This window comes from Nycticebus coucang, chromosome X (genome assembly GCF_027406575.1).
Source record: "Nycticebus coucang isolate mNycCou1 chromosome X, mNycCou1.pri, whole genome shotgun sequence".
NCBI lineage: Eukaryota > Metazoa > Chordata > Mammalia > Primates > Lorisidae > Nycticebus > Nycticebus coucang.
In genome coordinates this window covers 96,742,247-96,763,500 of record NC_069804.1, presented here as the reverse complement: position 1 = coordinate 96,763,500, position 21,254 = coordinate 96,742,247, and positions in this window count along the sequence as shown.

The following is a 21,254-nucleotide window of genomic DNA, read 5'->3' as shown; positions in this document are numbered from 1 at the left end:
ACCAAAGAGACAGATATCCCAAAAGAAAGACAATCAGAACTACTGTAACTAAAGAATTCAATGGAGGAAGTAAAAATACAATATCCTCAAAACATTCAACAACAGACTAGATCAAGCAGAAAAATGAATTTTCAAACTTCAACAAAAGTCTTTTGAAATAACCAAGCCAGGCAAAAACAAAATGGACTTATTCTATTAAGTATAGAGTATAAATGTCTTAACACAATAATTAAGTAAATTGGGTGAAGGCTATATTAACTAGTTTTATGTGAGAATTCCAAATTATATTTAAAATCAGCACATTGTACCCCATAAATTCATTAATGTATACATGATATATGTGTTTATGACTCAATAAAAAATGGAATTATTAAAGAAAAGAAGAAAGACAATGGAATATTTGGGTCAACATACAACAAACAAATATAAAAATTTTGGTTTTCCTAGGAAATGAAGTGAAGTTTAATGATCTAGAAAATCTATGTGTGAAATAATGGTTGAAAACTTCCAAATTATAGAAAAGTATTTAGACATTCAGATACAGGAAGTACAGAAATCTTCAAAATGATGCAACCCGAAAGGTTTCCTTCCTCATACATAATAATCAAACTGCCAAAAGTCAAAGACTCAGTGAGAATGCTAACATAGCAAGAGAAAAGCATCTAGTCACATAAAAGTAATTCCTCATCAGACTAATGGTGGATATCTTAGCAAAAAACTTATGGGATAAAAGAGAATTTAACTATCAAAATGCTGAAAGAAAAAAAAATATTGTACTGTGAGGTAAGAATACTATACCAAGGAAAATTATCCTTAATAAAAGGAAGATTAATACTTTCCTAGGTAAGAAAAAATAGAGGAAATTCACCACCACTAGGGCAACCCTAAAAGAAGTTCTTGAGGATGTTCTAAACTTGGAAGTGAAAGGATGATATCCACCATAATCAAAATGCATGAAACTACAAAACTAACTGGGAGGGCAAACATGCAAATGAGGAAGAAAAGTCTCAAATGTTATCACTACAACAAAACAAAAGAAAACACAAAACCATAAATGGAAAGAGAGAAAGAAACCAAGTATATACAAAATAACCAGAAATGAATTAATGAAATAATAGGAATAAGTTTTCACACGTCAATAGCTTCCTTGAATGTAAATGGGTTAAATTTTACACTTAAAAGATTCAGATTAGCTAAATGGATAAGACAATATAACATTATTATATGATACTTACAAGAAACCCACTTCTCCTACTGTAAATAAATGGAACAAAATATGCCACACAAATAGAAACCAAAATCAATCAGGAGTAGCTACACCAATGTCTGTTGAAACAGACTTTAAGCTAGAAACATTAAAAACAGATGAAGTATTTCATTGTATAATGATAAAAAAAAAATCTATTCAGCAATAGGATACAACAACTCGATATGTTATACACTCAACACTGGAGCTCCCAGACATATAAAGGCAATACTATTGATCTAAAAGGATGGGTAGAATCCAATGTGATAGAGTTGAAGACTTCAATATGCCAGTCTCAGTAAAAGATAGATATAAAAAATTAAACTGGACACTAACCAAATGAACCTAACAGATGTTTACAGAACATTTCATACATCACCTACAGAATAGAAATTCTTCTCATCAGAACAGGAGACATCATCTGGGACTATATGTCAATTCACAAAGAAGACCCCACCAAAATTTAAAAATTCAAAAATTACCAATTATCTTTTCAGATCACAATGGGATAAAAATAGAGATAAATAACAAAGAAAAACTTGAAAAATTGTGTAAATATAATTATACAACATGCTTCTGAATGAGTATTGGGGCAATAAAGAAATTAATAAATAAATGTAAAAAAATTTAGGTGTAAATGCAACACACTATATTAAAACCCAGGAATAAAGCATAATCAGTTCTAAGTGGGAAATTTATAGCGATAACTGCCTACATTAAAAAGTAGAAATATTTTGGGCAGTGCCTGTGGCTCAAATAAGTAGGGCACTGGTCCCATATGCCGGAGGTGGTGGGTTCAAGCCCAGTGCAAGCCAAAAACTGAAAAAAAAGTAGAAATATTTTAAATAAACAACCTAATAATCCACCTCAAGAAACTAGAAAATCTAGAACTAACAAAACTCAAAATTAGCAGAAGAGAAGGCATAACAAAGATCAGAGCAGAAATGAACAAAATAGAGACTAAAATGAAATCCAAAGAATTAATGAAGCAAAAAGTGTTTTTTCAATATGATAAGCAAAATTGGTAAATCACTCCCTAAGCTAAACAAGAAAAAGAAAGATGATCTCAATAAAGACAATCAGAAATGAAAAAACAAACATTATAACTGAGAATCACAGAAATATAAAAAGTCATCAGAGATTACTATGAACAACTATATACCAGCAAACTGGACCAGTTCGTGTACAAGTAAAACATAACAATACTGAATGAGGAAGAAATAGAAAACCTGAACAAAGCAATTACCAGTAAGGTAATTAATCAAAAGTCAATTAAAGAAAAGCCTAGGAATATCTGGCTTCAGTGCTGAATTCTACCAAATTTAAAAGAACTGTGCAGTTTTCCTGAAAGCATTCCAAATATAGATGAGGGAATTCTTCCTCACTCATACTATGAATGCAGCATCACCCTGGTACCAAAAACATGCAAGAATATAGCAACAAAAAAGAAAAGAAAAGAAAATGATAGAAAAATATCCTTGGTGAAGGCATTTTAAACAAAATACTAGCAAAGTGAATCCAACAACACATCAGAAAGATAATGTGTCATGATAAAATGAATTTATCCCAGAGGTGTGAAGATGGTTCAACATATGAAAATCAATAAACATGATATATCACATCAAACAGAAGAAGGACAAAACCATATGGTCATTTCAATAGATATAGAAAAAGCATTTTATAACATTCACCAGTGTTTTATGATAAAAATTCTGAACAGCATAGGCATAGAAGAAACATCCCCCAACATAATAAAGGCCATATTTGACAAGTCCATAGGTAAAATCATACAAATGGGGCAAAAGGTCTTCACTTTTCCTCTATGACCTGGAACTAGATACAGTTGCCCACTTTCACGACTCCTTCTCATCATAGTGCTGTAAGTTCTAGCCAGAACAATTGGACAAGAGAAAGAATTAAAGTAAACCCATATATTTAAAGTCAATTGATTTTCAGAAAGATGCTGGGAACAAATATTTGTTTATGGACATACTCTTCAAGAAATGGTGCTTGGAAAACTAGACAGGCATACACAAAAGAATAAAACTAGGCCCCTATTTTTCACCATATATTAAAAAAAGAACTTAAAGTAGATAAAATATTTAAACATAAGATATGAAACTATAAAACTACTTGAAATAAAGCATACGGGAGATAGCTCAGGACCTATCAGATGGCTCAGATTTTATGTCAAAAACCCAAAAGCACAGGCAGCAAAACCAAAAATAGACAAATGGAACTTTATTAAACTAAAAGGTTGCTGTATAGCAAAGGAAATAAACAGTGTGAAGAGAGAGCATATTGAATGTGAAAAACAAAAGTATCTACAAAGTATTCAGTTAACCACAGACTAATATCCATAAAATAAAACAAATAATTCCATTAAAAATGGGAAAAGGGTACAGACATTTCTCAAAATAAGATATGCAAATGGCCAGTAAGCATATGAAAATAAATTCTTATCATTACTAATCATCAGGGAAATATCAAAATGAGATATCATCTTAACACATTTAAAATGGCTATTATCAAGAAGACAATAGTATGCTGTTGAGGCTTTTTTGGTGGGAATGTGAACTAGGACAGCCATTATGGAAATGGTACGTGGATTCCTTAAATACTAAAAAGTAATACCGCAATATGATCCAGCAATCCCACTTGGGTATTTATCCAAAAGGAAAGTAAATCAGCATATAAAAGGGATACATGCACTCCCATGTTTATTGCAGCACCATTCACAATAATAGCAAAAATATGGAATCACTCTAAGAGTTCACAATGGATTAGTGGGTAACAAAAATGTACTATATTTGCACAAATACCACATGGTTTCACTCAATTCTGGAAGCTAAAAATATTAATGTCTTTGAAGTAAAGATCAGAATGATAATTTTTAGAGTCTTGGAAGAATGTGGGGTGTATGTGGTGGTGATCAGTACAGGTTGGTTAATGGCTACACATATAGATGGAATAAGGTTTAATGTCAAATAATAGAATACAATGACTGTAATTAAAAGCAATGCATTATATAATTCAAAATAGTTAGAAGTGTTAACTTAAAATGTTTTCAACAGGTAGAAATTGTAAATGCTTCTGATGATGAATAGCCTAAATACTCTTACTAGATAATTACATATTCTAAGCATGCAACAGAATATTACAACTTATATTTGTAAGGTATATAATTTGTACCCCCAAAATAGGTACAAAAATATATATCATATACAAACAAAAATCAAAATTATTAAAAATAGCAATAACTCTAAAAGTAGGTTAATAAATACACAATATTAAAATATATAAATTACAACATCAATACCATCAAAAGGGAGGAAGTAAAATATAATTTTTTGTTTGTGAAATTGAAGTTGCTTTTATCAGCTTAGGATAAACAGCTGTAAGTAAAAATTGTTTTATATAAACTTTATTGTTAACACAAAAAATACATAGAAGATATACAGAATAAGAGAAACAAATAAAAGCATATCAACAATAAATCAATGAAACACAAAACAAAATAGCAAGAGAAGAAAAGAAAAACAAAAGAATTATGAGAGAAAAATTAACAAAATGAAAACAATAGGTTTTTTCCTATCAATAATTACTTTTAAAATAAAATAATAAACTTATTAGAAACCACAAAGCAAATAGATAAACATTCTATAGGATCAAACTACATGATATCTATAAAAGATTCCCTTTAGAATTAAGGACACACATAGGCTGCAAGTAAAGGGATGGCAAAAGATATTCCATGTAAATTGTTACCAAAAGAAAGCAGTGGTACCACTCTTCTGCATTAAAAAAAAATAATAATAGTAAGTTAAAAACTCTCAAAAGAGACAAAGAAGTACAAAAGTATCAATCATCAGGAAGACACAATTATGAATTTACAATTATTAATCCAACATCAGAGATCCTCAAAATATAAATGAAGAATAAAGGAAGCATTGATAGAACTGAAGAGAGAATCGATAGCGATATAATAATAATATTTAAAACCCTATTTTCAGTAAAGAAAATAAAATTTGTACATAACAAGATCCAATAAGAAAACTGTGGATTTGAACAACACCAAACACTAAACGTACTTAACACAACATTCCACCAAACAGCAACAATATACATAGTCTTCTCAAGTGCACACAAAAGAATCCACAAAAGCACCCCACCTACCAAGACTTAGCCAGAACAAAGTGGAAATGTTGAACAGGCCTATATCAAGTTCTGAAATAGCATCAACTATACAAAATCTTCCTAAAAAGAAAAGCCCGGGACCAGATGGCTTCATGTCAAAATTCTACTAAACCTTTAAAGAACTAGTGCCTATATTACTAAACCTCTTCCAAAATATAGCAAAAGAAGGAAGACTACCCAACACATTCTATGAAGCAAACATCACCTTGATCCCTAAACCATGGAAAGACCCAACAAGAAAAGAAAATTATACACCAATATCACTAATGAATATTGATGCAAAAATATTCAACAAGATCCTAACAAACAGAATCCAACAACACATCAAAAATTATATACCATAACAAAGTGGGATTTATCCCAGGGTCTCAAGCCTGGTTCAATATATGTAAATCTATAAATGTAATTCAGCACATAAACAAATTAAAAAATAAAGACCATGTGATTCTCTCAATTGATGCAGAAAAAGCTTTTGATAATATCCAGCATCCCTTCATGATCAAAACACTTAAGAAAATTGGCATAGAAGGGACATTTCTTAAACTAATAGAAGCCATCTATGGCAAACCCACAGCCAATATAGTATTGAACGTGCTTAAATTGAAATCATTTCCACTTAGATCAGGAACCAGGCAAGGTTGCCCATTGTCTCCATTGCTCTTTAACATTGTAATAGAAGTTTTAGCCATTGCAATTAGGGAAGAAAAGGCGATCAAAGGTGTCCATGTAGGGTCAGAAGAGATCAAACTTTCACTCTTCACAGATGATATGATTGTATATCTGGAAAACACCAGGGATTCTACTACAAAACTTTTACAGTGATCAAGGAATACAGCAATGTCTCAGGCTACAAAATCAACACCCATAAATCTGTAGCCCTTATATATACCAACAAGAGCCAAGTTGATAAAACAGTCTATTCCTTTCCCAGTAGTGCCAAAGAGGATGAAATATGTGGGAGTTTACCTAACAAAAGACGTGAAAGACCTCTATAAAGAGAACTATGAAACTTTAAGAAAAGAAATAGCTGAAGATGTTAACAAATGTAAAAACATAACATGCTCATGGCTGGGAAGAATCAACATTGTTAAAATGTCTATACTACACAAAGCAATATATAATTTATTTTTATTTTTTTTATTTTTGTAGAGACCAAGTCTCACTATACCGCCCTCGGTAGAGTGCCGTGGCGTCACACAGCTCACAGCAACCTCTAACTCTTGGGCTTATGCGATTCTCTTGCCTCAGCCTCCCAAGCAGCTGAGACTACAGGCACCCGCCACATCGCCCGGCTATTTTTTGTTTGCAGTTTGGCCGGGGCTGGGTTTGAACCCACCACCCTCGGCATATGGGGCCGGCGCCCTACTCACTGAGCCACAGGCGCCGCCCAGCGATATACAATTTTAATGCAATTCCTATTAAAGCTCCATTGTCATATTTTAAAGATCTTGAAAAAATAATACTTTGTTTTATAAGGAATCAGAAAAAAAACTCGAATAGCCAAGACATTACTCAGAAATAAAAACAAAGCAGGAAGAATCACTCTACCAGACCTGAGACTGTACTATAAATCAACAGTGATCAAAAAAGCATGGTACTGGCACAAAAAAAAAGAGAGTTTGATTTATGGAACAGAATAGAGAACCAAGAGACGAATCCAGCTTCTTACTGTTATTTGATCTTTGACAAGCCAATTAAAAACATTCGGTGAAGAAAAGACTCTCTATTTAACAAATGGCTCTGGGTGAACTGGCTGGCAACCTGTAGAATACTGAAACTGGACCCACACCTTTCACCATTAACTAAGATAGACACTCACTGGATTAAAGATTTAAACTTAAGACATGAAACTGGGCCGGAGGAGACAAGATGGCTGACTGAAGCCAGCTTTCCACAGAGGCTCCCGTCCAGAAGGAGAGTTAAAGGATAAAAATTCAGCAAGTAACCTGGTGGATTTGAGCTGCACTAAGAGAGAAGGTTGTAGAACACATGTCAACCCCGCTGAGGCGAGCTGCAACCACAAGGATACAAATGAAAGGTACAAATCCATTGCCAAGAGGACGGGAGTCCCCTCCCCCATGGGAACGGCTGAGAGTGCCCCACAAACAACCAGTCAGAGTTCAAAGGTCCTCCCACTACACTCCATGGTAGAGACCCCCTAAAAACTGGACCTACCTCCCCTACTAGGGTGCCACAGCATCATCCTGCCAGGCATAAAACTGTATAAACTGTATATAGTCTCTACCTGGAATTCTGAGCTCCCAGCGCTCCCCTTCGCTCACACTGGGGTCTGGAGGCCAGTCCCGGTCAGTCGGCGGAGACGGGACTGCACTGGAGTGGCAGTTCCCTGAGGCACAGTGTGACAGCCGTCTTTTAGTGACAATACGGCCAGGCATAAAACTGTGTAAAGCTGTGTGTGTTCTCTGCCCGCAACCCCAGGCTCCCAGCACTCCCTGCACTCCCCTCTGCTGTCGCTCCAAGGTCTGGAGGCCTGTCCCCCAGGGGTCCGGACTCTTGGGTGATTGTTCGAGGGGTACAGACAGTGCTGGGCTGCAGCCTGTTGGTGCAGACTCTGGGGTATGGGAGCAGAGAGAGGACGGTTGGCCGGAGGGGAGCTACACTGGAGCAGCCGTTGCCTGAGCCATAAAGCAGCGGCCCTCTTTTGCTAGCAATACGGCTCACTACCGAATATTCTGAAGCTACACCCCCTGTCTCCCTGGGCAACCAGAGACTCTGAGTTTGCCTGAGGCAACTCCAACTTGCAAACCAGGGAAACTCCCAGGGTGGGGCTGACCCAGAGGTCCTCTTTACTAAACCTAAGATGCACCTGGTCCTCAGGGGATCGTCAGCCTATAGACAATACAGGAGCAAAGACAAGCTGGTTTGGAGCTCAATTCAGCTTCTCTTCTGCAGGGGAACTGCAGAGTTGTTCTGTTCTGTTCTGTCAGTAACATTAATCAGGGGCGAGACTGGACCTGAGTGAAAACCCCTCAACCTTAATCAAGTGCACGAGGTTGTCAGGCCTCACCTCCTCCTGCTGGAGAGAGGCAGAGTGCAGCAGCCTGGCAGACTTCCTTGTGATTCAGGCAGGTACAAAATCCTGGAGTACCGATTCACTACAGGCAACTGGGTCAGCCAACTGCAGGGCTATCAGTGACTGGATGTGAAGTGGTGCAAGGTGGGGAAGGAGGCAGCAACCTTCCCAGACTGATTTATTGGCTGGGTGGCCTCTCCTGAATCCACGCAACACTGGAGAAAGCCACACCAGAGTAGTTACCAGACCCCTGTGACCCAGTTCCCAGAGACCTCTTAAACTCTCTCACCCAAGACAGGTGCAGACAGAGACGATTGATTTGGACTTTTTGAACTGAACCAATCGCCTGAGGACTGCCGCGGACCGCCAGTCGAATGAGTCTCAGTCTGAGGGCTTTCAGGGCGAAACGGCTCAGGTTGATTGGAAGGTTGACGCAGGGTGAATTGACAGACTACTAGACACCACAAGTGATGATGAAAGCAGCTGTACTTTACTGATTTTTAGGCATGGTATTTATACATTTTTGACAATGTCTTACAAACTACAAAAGATATTTTTATGACTTGCTGATGCTTACAAAGTTCTTATCGAGTTTTGTAGATGGGAGTAGTCAACCGTCTTTTCTTAGACAATGTTTCTGCCCGTAAGGGGGAACAAAGGACTGCTGCTTATCAGCAGTTACTCTTTTACTTCTCTTTATCTATGTTTAAACCTTCTTTCTTTGTAAAACTGCTTTGTTCACATTTTGTATTTTTATATTTTTATATTTGATTATGATTTTTATGTTGTTAGTGAATTGATAGTGAATTATGTATATGTTTTAAGTGTATAGTGACAAAATTATAGAGAAAGCAATTTCATAGAAAACTTATTTCAAAGAAACAGTTTCAAAGGGACATAAGGTAGAGATAAGAGACCGGAGGGAGCGGGTATCTGGTAGGAACATCTTAACTTATCATCCCTGCATTCTCTTGATACATTGTTTCAATTAACTGACCTTTATGGTGGGAACGTGTTCCCTTGGAGACATTTAGTCTCCATTGTATAGATGAAGTCATGGATTAGTAAGTCATTATGTTTATTCTTAGTTTCTGAGGACATTCAAGCAACAATTAACCATTCAACTCAACAAACAAGTTTCAAACAGGTTTCAGGGTAAAGGTTATTCAGGCCTTTATGCCGCACCTCATGAATTCTTACGTTCACTAAAAGGCATGCTAGGCAACTTATGCGCTGCTGTCGCAGGCCAGGGGGACCGGGGGCAACGCTCCGGGGAGCACTCACCGCCTTACCACAGTTTTTACAACGCGGACAGAGCCATCCCGCCACGGCTTGATGCCGGGGGTGCGGCATTTCCCCCTTTTTTGTTAATGAAACGTAGCTCAAAGAGGTCTTGGCGAACAGCCTTTAAGGAGGAAAAGACACAACGAAGGAGACAAGGTAACAGTAAAACAACACAGAATATCAAGCATCCAATAATGACAATAAACACAATGTACTGAATCCAGGACACAGGATTTAAAGATTTAAGATTGTCAGAGAGGGATTGAGCCAGTGAATCAAGAGAAGTGCTAGGTAAATGAGCTTCGCTGATGGCAGTGATATCTTTTTGAAGAGTATGTAAATCATGTGTAATATCATTGTCCTTCCAGACACCCTGTAGATGAGCTTTAGTTTTGTCCCAGGAAGTGGACATATTATAAGGTAAAGGAGTTACACAAATAGCAGGAAAGGCAGAATGACATCTGGTTTGAAGTTTATGTTGTATAAACTTTATATCTTGTCCTAAGGCTAAAACTACTTCTTCTAGGATGTTAAGTTTTGCTTCAAGTTTATTATCTATGCTGGCTTGAGTCATTAAAGCTAGAGTTATGTTGCTGCTGAGAGAATTAACAAAGTGAGCTGTGTGAACTTCTTGAACCAAAGCAGTAGTGGCTACCGCAAATGTTGTGACTATAGAAATTAAAGCTAAAATACCGAGAATTAAAGCAGCTACAAACCTCTTAGGTCGAATTAACTGATTAACAGTATGTAAAACTTGTAAAGCAGAATTATCATACCAAGGATCATCTTGTAAATCAACAGGTAATAGTACATAAGAGGGTCTTTTAACAATTAAAACAGAATTAAACAAGCGTTCATTGAATAAATCAGTAGAAGTAAGACAATTTGTAACTTTACAAGCGGTACAAGAAATATGATAAGAGTTTTTAGATTGTGTAATAGTTAAATACTTATTTGGAGCTAAAAGTAGAGCATATGGATATCCAACACAAGTTCTTACTGACATTGCATTTGGTTTTGGCATATTAGGTTTCTTTTCTAAAATTAAGTTGGATGCAGCAACAAGTCTAAATAAATCATAGTGTATTTGAGTTTTATTTTTGTCTTGAGCTACCCATATGGGCTCAACTAGACCAGGTGTGAACCATCGTCGTATTGGTTGGGGAGTACCAGACCACTGATACTGATGAAATTTATCTAATTGGTTCGAGAAATATTTATTATGATCAAAACAAGAAGTAGGAGAATAATCCCAGATGACTGTGTTTGAATTTATAGGAGAATGCTTGTTGGCAGCATTTGGGAATCCACAGGAAAGCCAAGTAGGTGTTTTAGTTAATGATGATTCCCAGAATTGATTTTTATTTCTATATTTTTCTTTACAGTTAGGGAGAGGTAATGAGTTAACAGATAAACAGGTTTCATTATAATTAGGACTTCCAATAGTTTGTAACTCATATTCCCAAACATAACGTCTATTTGCATCATGAGGATCTGGAGCATCAGTTAAAAATACCCTGTAGCTAGTAGGTAAACAAAAAGGAGGTGTGTTGCCTCTTAAAGTAAAGCAAATAGGCAAGGAGTCGGCTTTGCCAGTGAAATTAATCAAAGCCGCAGCATGATGTCTGGATTCTGAGTCAGTTAAACCTCCTAAGCGGATAGAATCATTAGAAAGAATTTTTATGGGGTCTGTATCTAGCCAGCCCACAGGGTGTAGCAGTGGAGGATTAGGAACATAAGACCAATAAGCTGCAGTTTCTACCTTAGGAGTAGAGATTAGTGATAGAAACGCAAGAAAGTACATTGTAGGAGTTAGAGGGTTTCCTTGAGATATGAGAAGTTGTTTAGCTTGTTTCACCAGGGCACGGATCTGTGTCCACGTGGTCTTGGAGGGTTTCGGTGAAACTTCCACAGTCGTCCTCATTTGTGCAGATAGGATCTTCATCCGCCGCAGGCGTTGTCTTCTGCGCCGGGGTCTCTGGAGGAGCCGGTTTGATGAGCCGGTCTGGAATCCAGACGGGAGAGTCGGCATCCTGTGGAAATATGCAAGCATAGCCTCGTCCGGAGGTTAACAATACATCAGGGCCTTTCCATTGGCCCGATAATAAATCTTTCCAAAGAACTTTAGGAAGGGTGGCAGCCGATTGTGGCTGCCAATGGGAGAGAGCAGGGGTTAAATTGTTGGAGTTTACATTAAGGTGATTTAGGACGAATAAAGCATGGGTTAAAATATGATGAGGAGAGAAATATTTATGAGCTTTTTGTAGGCGTTTAATTTGTAATTTTAATATTTGATTAGTTCTTTCAACAATTGCTTGACCCTGAGGATTATACGGGATCCCCGTAGAATGAGAAATTTTCCACTGTATACAAAATTGTTCAAATGCTCGAGAGGTATAAGCTGGAGCATTGTCTGTTTTTAATTGATGAGGAACACCTAGCTGCTGAAAGCAGTAAAATAGGTGCTGTACAACATCTTTGTAGGCCTCGCCAGGTCTTGCAGAGGCACAGATAAAATGAGAAAAAGTATCAACAGTAACATGTACATATTGTAATTTTCCAAAACTAGACACATGTGTTACATCCATTTGCCATAATACATTGGGGCGTAAACCCCGAGGATTAACACCAAATTTTAAAGGATGATGAGTAATAGGACAGGCTTTACACTTTAAGACTATTTGTCTTGCCTGTTCTCTAGTAATTTGAAACATTTTTCTTAATGCGTTAGCATTTTGGTGATGTAAGGCGTGGCTTTCTTCAGCTTCAGCCACTGATGCCACCATAGTACGTGTTAACAAATCTGCAGTGGCATTTCCTTGGGCCAAAGGGCCAGGTAAATTAGTATGTCCTCTTATGTGACCAATATAAAATTGATTATTCCTTTGCTGAATTAAAGTTTGTAGTTTCTTTAATAAAGGTAGAATAGTTGAGGTTCCTGTTAAAAGAGCAGTTTCAAGAGCTGGAAAAAGAGAAGCAATATATTTTGAATCTGTGTACAAGTTAAACCTTTGTTTGAAATTATTAAAGGCCGAGATTAGAGCCCATAATTCTGTTTGTTGGGCGGAGGCTTGTGTAACCTCCTTAATAAGAGGAGACAGACCTGGACTAAAAACTACAGCCCGTCCTGTAGAGGAGCCATCTGTGAACAAGGTTATTGCATCAGACAGAGGCTGTTTGGAACACATAAGAGGAAATATAAGTGAAACTGTTTTTGTAAATTCAATTAAAGGATGTTTAGGATAATGGTATAAGATTTGACCTGCATAGCCTTGTAAGGCCAATACCCAATCATCATTATTTTGAAATAGTTGTTCCACTTGAGTTTTATTATAAGCAGTTACAATTACATGAGGATCTTTACCAAATAATTCCCGTGATCTTTTTCTTCCTTTATCAATTAATAAAGACACCAGGTATGGATAATCAGCAACAATCTTTGTCTGAACATGTGGTAAATGAATCCATTCTAAAATACCTTCCTGCCATAGGCAAGCTGTGGGAGTATACTCAGTAGAAAAAATGAGTAAAGACCATGGGTTTTGATAATTAATTTGTTTAACCCTAGCTTGAGTTAAAGCCTGTTCAACAACTTGTAAAGCCTGCAAGGCTTCTGGAGTTAAATGTCTAGGGGAACGGGGATTAGAGTCTCCCTGTAAGATAGTAAACAAAGGACTAAGGGTTCCCGTAGTAATCTTCAGAAAAGGTCGAATCCAATTTATTTCTCCCAGTAATTTTTGATAATCATTAAGAGTTTGTAATTTATCTCTCCTTATTTGCACCTTTTGAGGTGCAATATAGTCAGAGTGAATCCATTGTCCCAGATAACTTAATGGTTTATCTCTTTGAATTTTCTCTGGGGCAATGACTAAGCCAAATTTAGTTAATTGTTCTATAGCTTTTTCTAGCATTAGCTGTACTTTTGGCAGCTCAGGATGAGCTAGCAAGATATCATCCATATAATGAATTATGTAAGCACTAGGAAATTGTTTTCTCAGTGCTGCTAATGCAGCCGCCACAAATTTTTGGCATAAGGTAGGGCTGTTTTTCATGCCCTGTGGTAAAGTTTTCCATTGATATCTTTTAAACGGTTCCTGTAAGTTTAGAGAAGGAACACTGAAAGCAAAACGAGGACAGTCATCAGGATGTAAATTAATAGTAAAAAAGCAGTCTTGTAAATCAATAATTATAAGCGACCATTGTTCAGGTACTGCTACAGGAGATGGGAGCCCAGGTTGAAGGGAGCCCATGTCTTCCATAATGGCATTAACTGCTTTTAAATCTTGTAAAAGTCTCCATTTGCCAGATTTTTTCTTAATGACAAACACAGGAGTGTTCCATGGACTAGTGGATTCCTCTAAATGACCTTTATCTAATTGTTCTTGTACTAAAATTTGTAATGCCTGTAACTTTTCTGTTGTTAGGGGCCACTGACTAACCCACACAGGAACATCTGTTAACCATTTTATCTTACAGGCATAGTTTTCTGCAGTGGCCCCTATGAAAAACACTGATCGTTCAGCTGATCCCCTGTAACTAGTTTCATATCTAGAACATGTAAAAGATCTCGTCCCCACAAAGTATAGGGTAGAGAGGGTAACACATAAGGTTGAAAGTAAATTTTCTTATCCTTATATTCACATAATAAATGAGATGTACTCCGCATAACACCAGAAACAGAACCTAAACCAACTAATGAAGACCCAGTCCGATGTACTGGCCAGGATTTTGGCCAGTCAGAAGCTGCAATGCAGGTTACATCAGCTCCTGTGTCCATTAACCCTTTAATAGGCCTGCCCTCAACTTTCATTTTTAACATTGGTCTATCATATAAATCATGTATGAGAGCTACACAGTCCTGATCAGTAAATCCAAATTGACCCTCTCCCCTGGCATCATGTAAGTGATAGGTGGGAAGTGGTATATATGGCAACAACAATAACTGAGCAATTCTTTGTCCCTTATGAATTTGTGTAGTTTCTACTAAAGACTTTACCATGACTTTAATTGTATTCTCAGTGTCAGAATCAATAACTCCCGGAATAACTTCAAAATGTTTGGTATAATTGGAACTGCGACCTAAAATAACACCCACTGTGCCCGGTAACAATTTTCCTTTAATTCCAGTAGGAACTAGAGTAACACCATCATGTTTAGATATAATTATGTCTTTAGAGCTGGCAAGATCAAGGCCTGCACTGCCAGGAGTTCCACGCGGGAGGTCATGAATTGTCCATTCTGGCGGTATACAATTAGTGGTAGATGTAGGTTCTAAAAAAGGTTGTACTACAGTAGACTTAGGCTCTCCCTTGGGGTCGGGGCTGGGAGAATGCCCCTCATCTAGTTTTTTGACCTATTGCCATTATTAGCATTTGCACCCTTGTCAGACAAGGGGGTTCCATCTTTATGAAACTTAGATTTACATTCATTTCTCCAGTGCCTGCCCTTCTTACAACGAGGGCATGGTCCCGGGGGTAGCCCACGAGACTTACTATTATTGTTATTAGCACCGGTGGATTTCTTACAATCCTTCTGTATATGACCTGGCTTCCCACAATTATAACAAGTGGGTAAGTCATGTGGGGGGTCACACCCGAAACATGTATTACTGGGGTCTCTATCAAAAGCACTTTTAACATATGAACTGAATTTCTGACCCCGCATAGCTGCAGCAAACGCCATTCCTTGTACGATTGCTGGTGAGGCATCCATGCATGCTTTAATATAATCTTGTATTGTACCTGTTTTCCTGAGTGGATGTATTAAGTCCTGACACAGCGTATTTGCATTTTCCCAAGCCAACTGCTTGAGTAATAATGCTGTGCCCTCAGACGGTGGGAGCATTCTATTAATAGCTTCTTCTAGGCGAGAAATAAAGTCAGGATAGGATTCTTCCATACCCTGTTTTATGCCTGCTAAAGTTGTGCCCTTAGTACCTGGAGGAGGTATTCTGCGCCAAGCAGAAACTGCATTGTGGTTAATCATTTCTAAAAATTGCCGTGGTAGTTTAATTTGATTTTCAGAGGTGGCAAATTCATCTGTTCCTAAAAGCATAGATAACGTGGGCTGTGCCTTTCTACCTACATGTTGATTAACGCTTTCTCTGCATCTATCCTCATATTCTGTTCTCCATAAAATATAGTCACCTGGGGAAAGCGTGGCCTTGGCCGTTTGTTGCCAATCATACGGAGTAAGCCACTGACTACTGATTGATTCTACAATTTGTAAAGTATAAGGGGCAGAAGCTCCCGATGTACGGACAGCTTGTTGCAATTCTTTAAGTGTCTTTAACGACAGAGGTTCCCAGGTGGGTGGTGCCCTTTCCTCGGTAGGAAAACGTACCGGGAAAGCGAAAGTAAAATCTCCCTGCTGACGGGCTTCTCGCACCGCCGCCTGAAAGCCTATGGGCGGCGGGGGGAGACAAGGAGGCACACGGGGAAGTGGAGCCCGCAAAGTTGGCCTGGGTGTAGTCACAGGCACACGGACTGCCGGATAAGCTCGGCGAGGGTGAATGAAATCATGCATGTTATCTTTTTCATCTGGTTTAGTAAATTCATCCACCACATCCCACTCGTCACTATCCGATGAATTATCAACCGGTGGGAGCGGCGGTAGAATATTTTTGAGTGTTGGAGCTGAGGGAATGACGCCCTCAGCATTAGATATTGGCTCGGGGTCTTTAAGAGCCTCTGGGGGGACTTCATCGTAAATGGGTGCCACCTTAGTTTCAGGGCTTCCAGCCTCCGAATCAGTTTCTCTTATGAATGCTTCTAAAAAGGTATTGTCAGCTAAAAGTTCTCTAACCTGTAACCACAAAGGAAAAGCTTGTGGGGGCAAAACCTGCTCCCCATGTTCCTGCATGTAATTCCGCATTTCGCGTCCCACTCTCTTCCAGTCGGAGAGAGAGAGAGAGCCTTCCTCCAGAAACCAAGGACTAACCAACTTTATGAAATGCATAAGCTCCTCCAACCGTTTGAGAGACACATGAAAACCATTTTTTTCTAACAAACGCTGTATCATGACACCGAGCATGTGTTCCTCTTTTGCTAATGTATGCCCCATGTTGTCCTGCGGATTACTCACACTTAACCGGTCAGCCTTTACCGGCGGGACTCGAGCTCCCTGGTGAGAGTCGCCTTCAATCTGAAAAGAGAGGAAAGAAAGAAAAAGAAAGATCACCTGTCCTTCAGGTCCCTGTTCGAGGGCGCCAGCTGCCGCGGACCGCCAGTCGAATGAGTCTCAGTCCGAGGGCTTTCAGGGCGAAACGGCTCAGGTTGATTGGAAGGTCGACGCAGGGTGAATTGACAGACTACTAGACACCACAAGTGATGATGAAAGCAGCTGTACTTTACTGATTTTTAGGCATGGTATTTATACATTTTTGACAATGTCTTACAAACTACAAAAGATATTTTTATGACTTGCTGATGCTTACAAAGTTCTTATCGAGTTTTGTAGATGGGAGTAGTCAACCGTCTTTTCTTAGACAATGTTTCTGCCCGTAAGGGGGAACAAAGGACTGCTGCTTATCAGCAGTTACTCTTTTACTTCTCTTTATCTATGTTTAAACCTTCTTTCTTTGTAAAACTGCTTTGTTCACATTTTGTATTTTTATATTTTTATATTTGATTATGATTTTTATGTTGTTAGTGAATTGATAGTGAATTATGTATATGTTTTAAGTGTATAGTGACAAAATTATAGAGAAAGCAATTTCATAGAAAACTTATTTCAAAGAAACAGTTTCAAAGGGACATAAGGTAGAGATAAGAGACCGGAGGGAGCGGGTATCTGGTAGGAACATCTTAACTTATCATCCCTGCATTCTCTTGATACATTGTTTCAATTAACTGACCTTTATGGTGGGAACGTGTTCCCTTGGAGACATTTAGTCTCCATTGTATAGATGAAGTCATGGATTAGTAAGTCATTATGTTTATTCTTAGTTTCTGAGGACATTCAAGCAACAATTAACCATTCAACTCAACAAACAAGTTTCAAACAGGTTTCAGGGTAAAGGTTATTCAGGCCTTTATGCCGCACCTCATGAATTCTTACGTTCACTAAAAGGCATGCTAGGCAACTTATGCGCTGCTGTCGCAGGCCAGGGGGACCGGGGGCAACGCTCCGGGGAGCACTCACCGCCTTACCACAGTTTTTACAACGCGGACAGAGCCATCCCGCCACGGCTTGATGCCGGGGGTGCGGCAATAAACCATTATCATTCAGTCTCTATAGTTATAGGAATGAAGAGTCTTACATCTGGGTCTACAAGATCTTTAAGGTTGTTTTCCTCACATCTCTTTAGTATTAGGCAGCAATAGCGAAGTGACAAACATGGTTCAAACTGATGTTAAAAAGCATGTATTGCTTTTTTGGAAGTGAAAATGAGATGAATAGTAGAAAGAGTACTTTTTTGTCTTTGTTTTACGTATGTCTTTTTATTAATTAATAAAAAGGGGAACATCAGCTAAAATATACATATAAAAATAAAGATTATCAACAGACATTTTGTCAAAGAAAGCACACAGGTGACAAACAGAGCACTTTTCTTATACTCATCACCTTTAATTGTAATTCTAAGATTTTAAAAATCACGTTTATCCTATAAGTTTATATTTTAAATATACAACAGATAAATATGAAAGAGTGCAGCTAGCAAATGTTTGTTTCTATATTTGGAAGTGGTTTCCCCATGGCTTTGCCATATGCTAATGTGTACTTTACATTGATAATAGCCCACAAATAATACAATTCCTATGCAATTTCAATTATTTAACATTTAAGTAGATTCAGAAAAAGTACAGTTAACTGACTAGTTTCATGTGATATAATATTATTTTCCCAGTTAGAATGTAAGTTTGCCAATCACAATGTAACAGCTGAAGTAACAGTAAGACTAGTAGTTTCTATGCTCTATCTTGATCACTAATTACCTATGTGACAATCACTGAAGAATTTGAATCTGAAATTCCTCGTTTTTTAGGCAGGCTCACTAATACTATAGTGTCACTGATCTTTCAAATTAAGAAGATCATGAGGTCAAAAGAAGTTGAGACACATATGCAGCCTTAAAGAAAGATGGAGACTTTACCTCTTTCATGTTTACATGGATGGAGCTGGAACATATTCTTCTTAGTAAAGTATCTCAAGAATGGAAGAAAAAGTACCCAATGTACTCAGCCCTACTATGAAACTAATTTGGGGCTCTCACATGAAAGCTATAACCCAGTTACAACCTAACAATAGGGGGAAGTGGGAAAGGGGGGTGGGTGGGTAGAACGAGGGGGATCGGTGGGATCACACCTGTGGTGCATCTTACAGGGGTATTTGCGAAACTTGGTAAATGTAGAATGTAAATGTTTTGGCACAGTAACTGAGATAATGCGGAAAGGCTATGTTAACCATTGTGATAAAAATGTGTCAAATGGTCTATGAAGCGAGTGTATGATGCCCCATGATCATATCAATTTATACAGTTATGATTTATAAAAAAAAGAATTTGGGCTCTGGGGTGGTGCCTGTGGCTCAAAGGAGAAGGGTGCCAGCCTCATATACTGGAGGTGGTGGGTTCAAACCCGGCCCTAGCCAAAAACTGCAAAAAAAAAAGTCAGGGTCTGGAACCAGGCAAACATAGGTACAAAGAGTAGGACAAGTTATTTGAACTTATTTAACCTCATTGTCCTCACAGTAAAATGTGCATATTATGTATCTCTTAGAGTCAAAAGACAGCACATCTTCATGGTTATCAGTACAGAATTCAGAACATAAATTCACATCCCGACTCTGTAATTTATTGTGTTATCTTGGTTAAATACATAACTTCTTTGAGTCCAAATTTATTCACTGGTAAAATAAAATTTATAATAGTGCCTACATCCTATAGTCGTGAGGTTTTAATACATTTTTACATGTAAAACTAGTGAATTGGTATTAATAAGTCAGTATTCATGAATTAGTACTTAGTATGTATAAAATGCTTACAATGGTCCCTGACGTGCTCTATAAATCTTAACTATTTTTTATTACACTGTAACTGTGTACCTTATTATCCCAGGGTTACCAGGTTGGTTCAACATACATAAATCTATAAATACATCACATAAATAAAATAAAAAACAAAGACCATATAATTCTCTCAATTGATGCAGAAAAAGCTTTCGATAATATATAGCATCCTTTCATGATCAGAACACTTAAAAAAATAGGCTTAGATGGGTCATTTCTGAAACTAATTGAGGCCATCTACAGCAAATCCACAGCCAATGTCATATTGAATAGAATAAAATTAAAAACATTTCCACTCAGAGCTGGAACCAGACAAGGATGCCCTTTGTCTCCACTACTATTCAACATAGTAAATTCAACATAATAATGAAAGTCTCACCCATCGCAATCAGGCAAGAGAAGGTAATTAAGGGTATCCAAATGGGGTCAGAGGAGATCAAACTCTCACTCTTCGCAGATGATATGATTTTATACCTGGAAAACCCCAGGGATTCAACTACAAAATTCTTAGAAGTGACAAATGAATGCAGCAGTATCTCAGAATACAAAATCAATACTCACAAATAAGTAGCTTTTATATATACCAACAATAGTCAATCTGAAAAAATAGTCAAGGACTCCACTCCTTTTACAGTAGTGCCAAAGAAGATGAAATATTTGAAAATTTACCTAACAAAGGAAGTGAAAGAGCTTTATAAAGGGAATTATGAAACTCCGAGAAAAGGAATAGCTGAAGATGTTAACAAATGAAAAAACATACCATGCTCATGGCTTGGAAGAATCAACATTGTTAAAATGTCCATATTATCCAAAGCAATATACAAATTTAATTCAATCCCTGTTAAAGTACCATTGTTATACTTTAAAGATCTGGAAAAAATAGTACTTCATTTTATATGGCATTAGGAAAAACCTTGACTAGTGAATACATTACTCAGAAATAAAAACAAATCAGGAGGAATTACACTACCAGATGAGACGGCATGGTACTGGCACAAAAATAAAGCTTAACTATTACCTGTGCTTATCATTTAGGAGTAATAAATTAGTATATATAAAATGCTTACGATGGTCCCTGACAGTATTGTAAAAACCTTAGCTATTATCTGTAGAGGGAAAAACAATAGTGAATGAGAATTGAATGTAATAATACATTTGATTTATGTAGCATAGTTCTTGATACAATATAATCACTCAAAAAATATCAGCTGCTGTTATTATTTTATATAATGAATTTTGAATGGGGTCACAAATTTAAGGTATTATACATTTAAGCATTCATTATATATGCTTAGCACATAATAGGCTTTCTATTGACCAAATTTTACACAGCATATCAATAACAATGCTGTTGAGTTCCATATGACTTTCTAGCCCTGAGCAGCAGTTATTTCATCTCACTGAATAATTATGGATGGTGTTTAAAAATATTAAAAACTGAAAATGGATGATAAATTTAAATCTTTATATTCTCCATGCTGATTA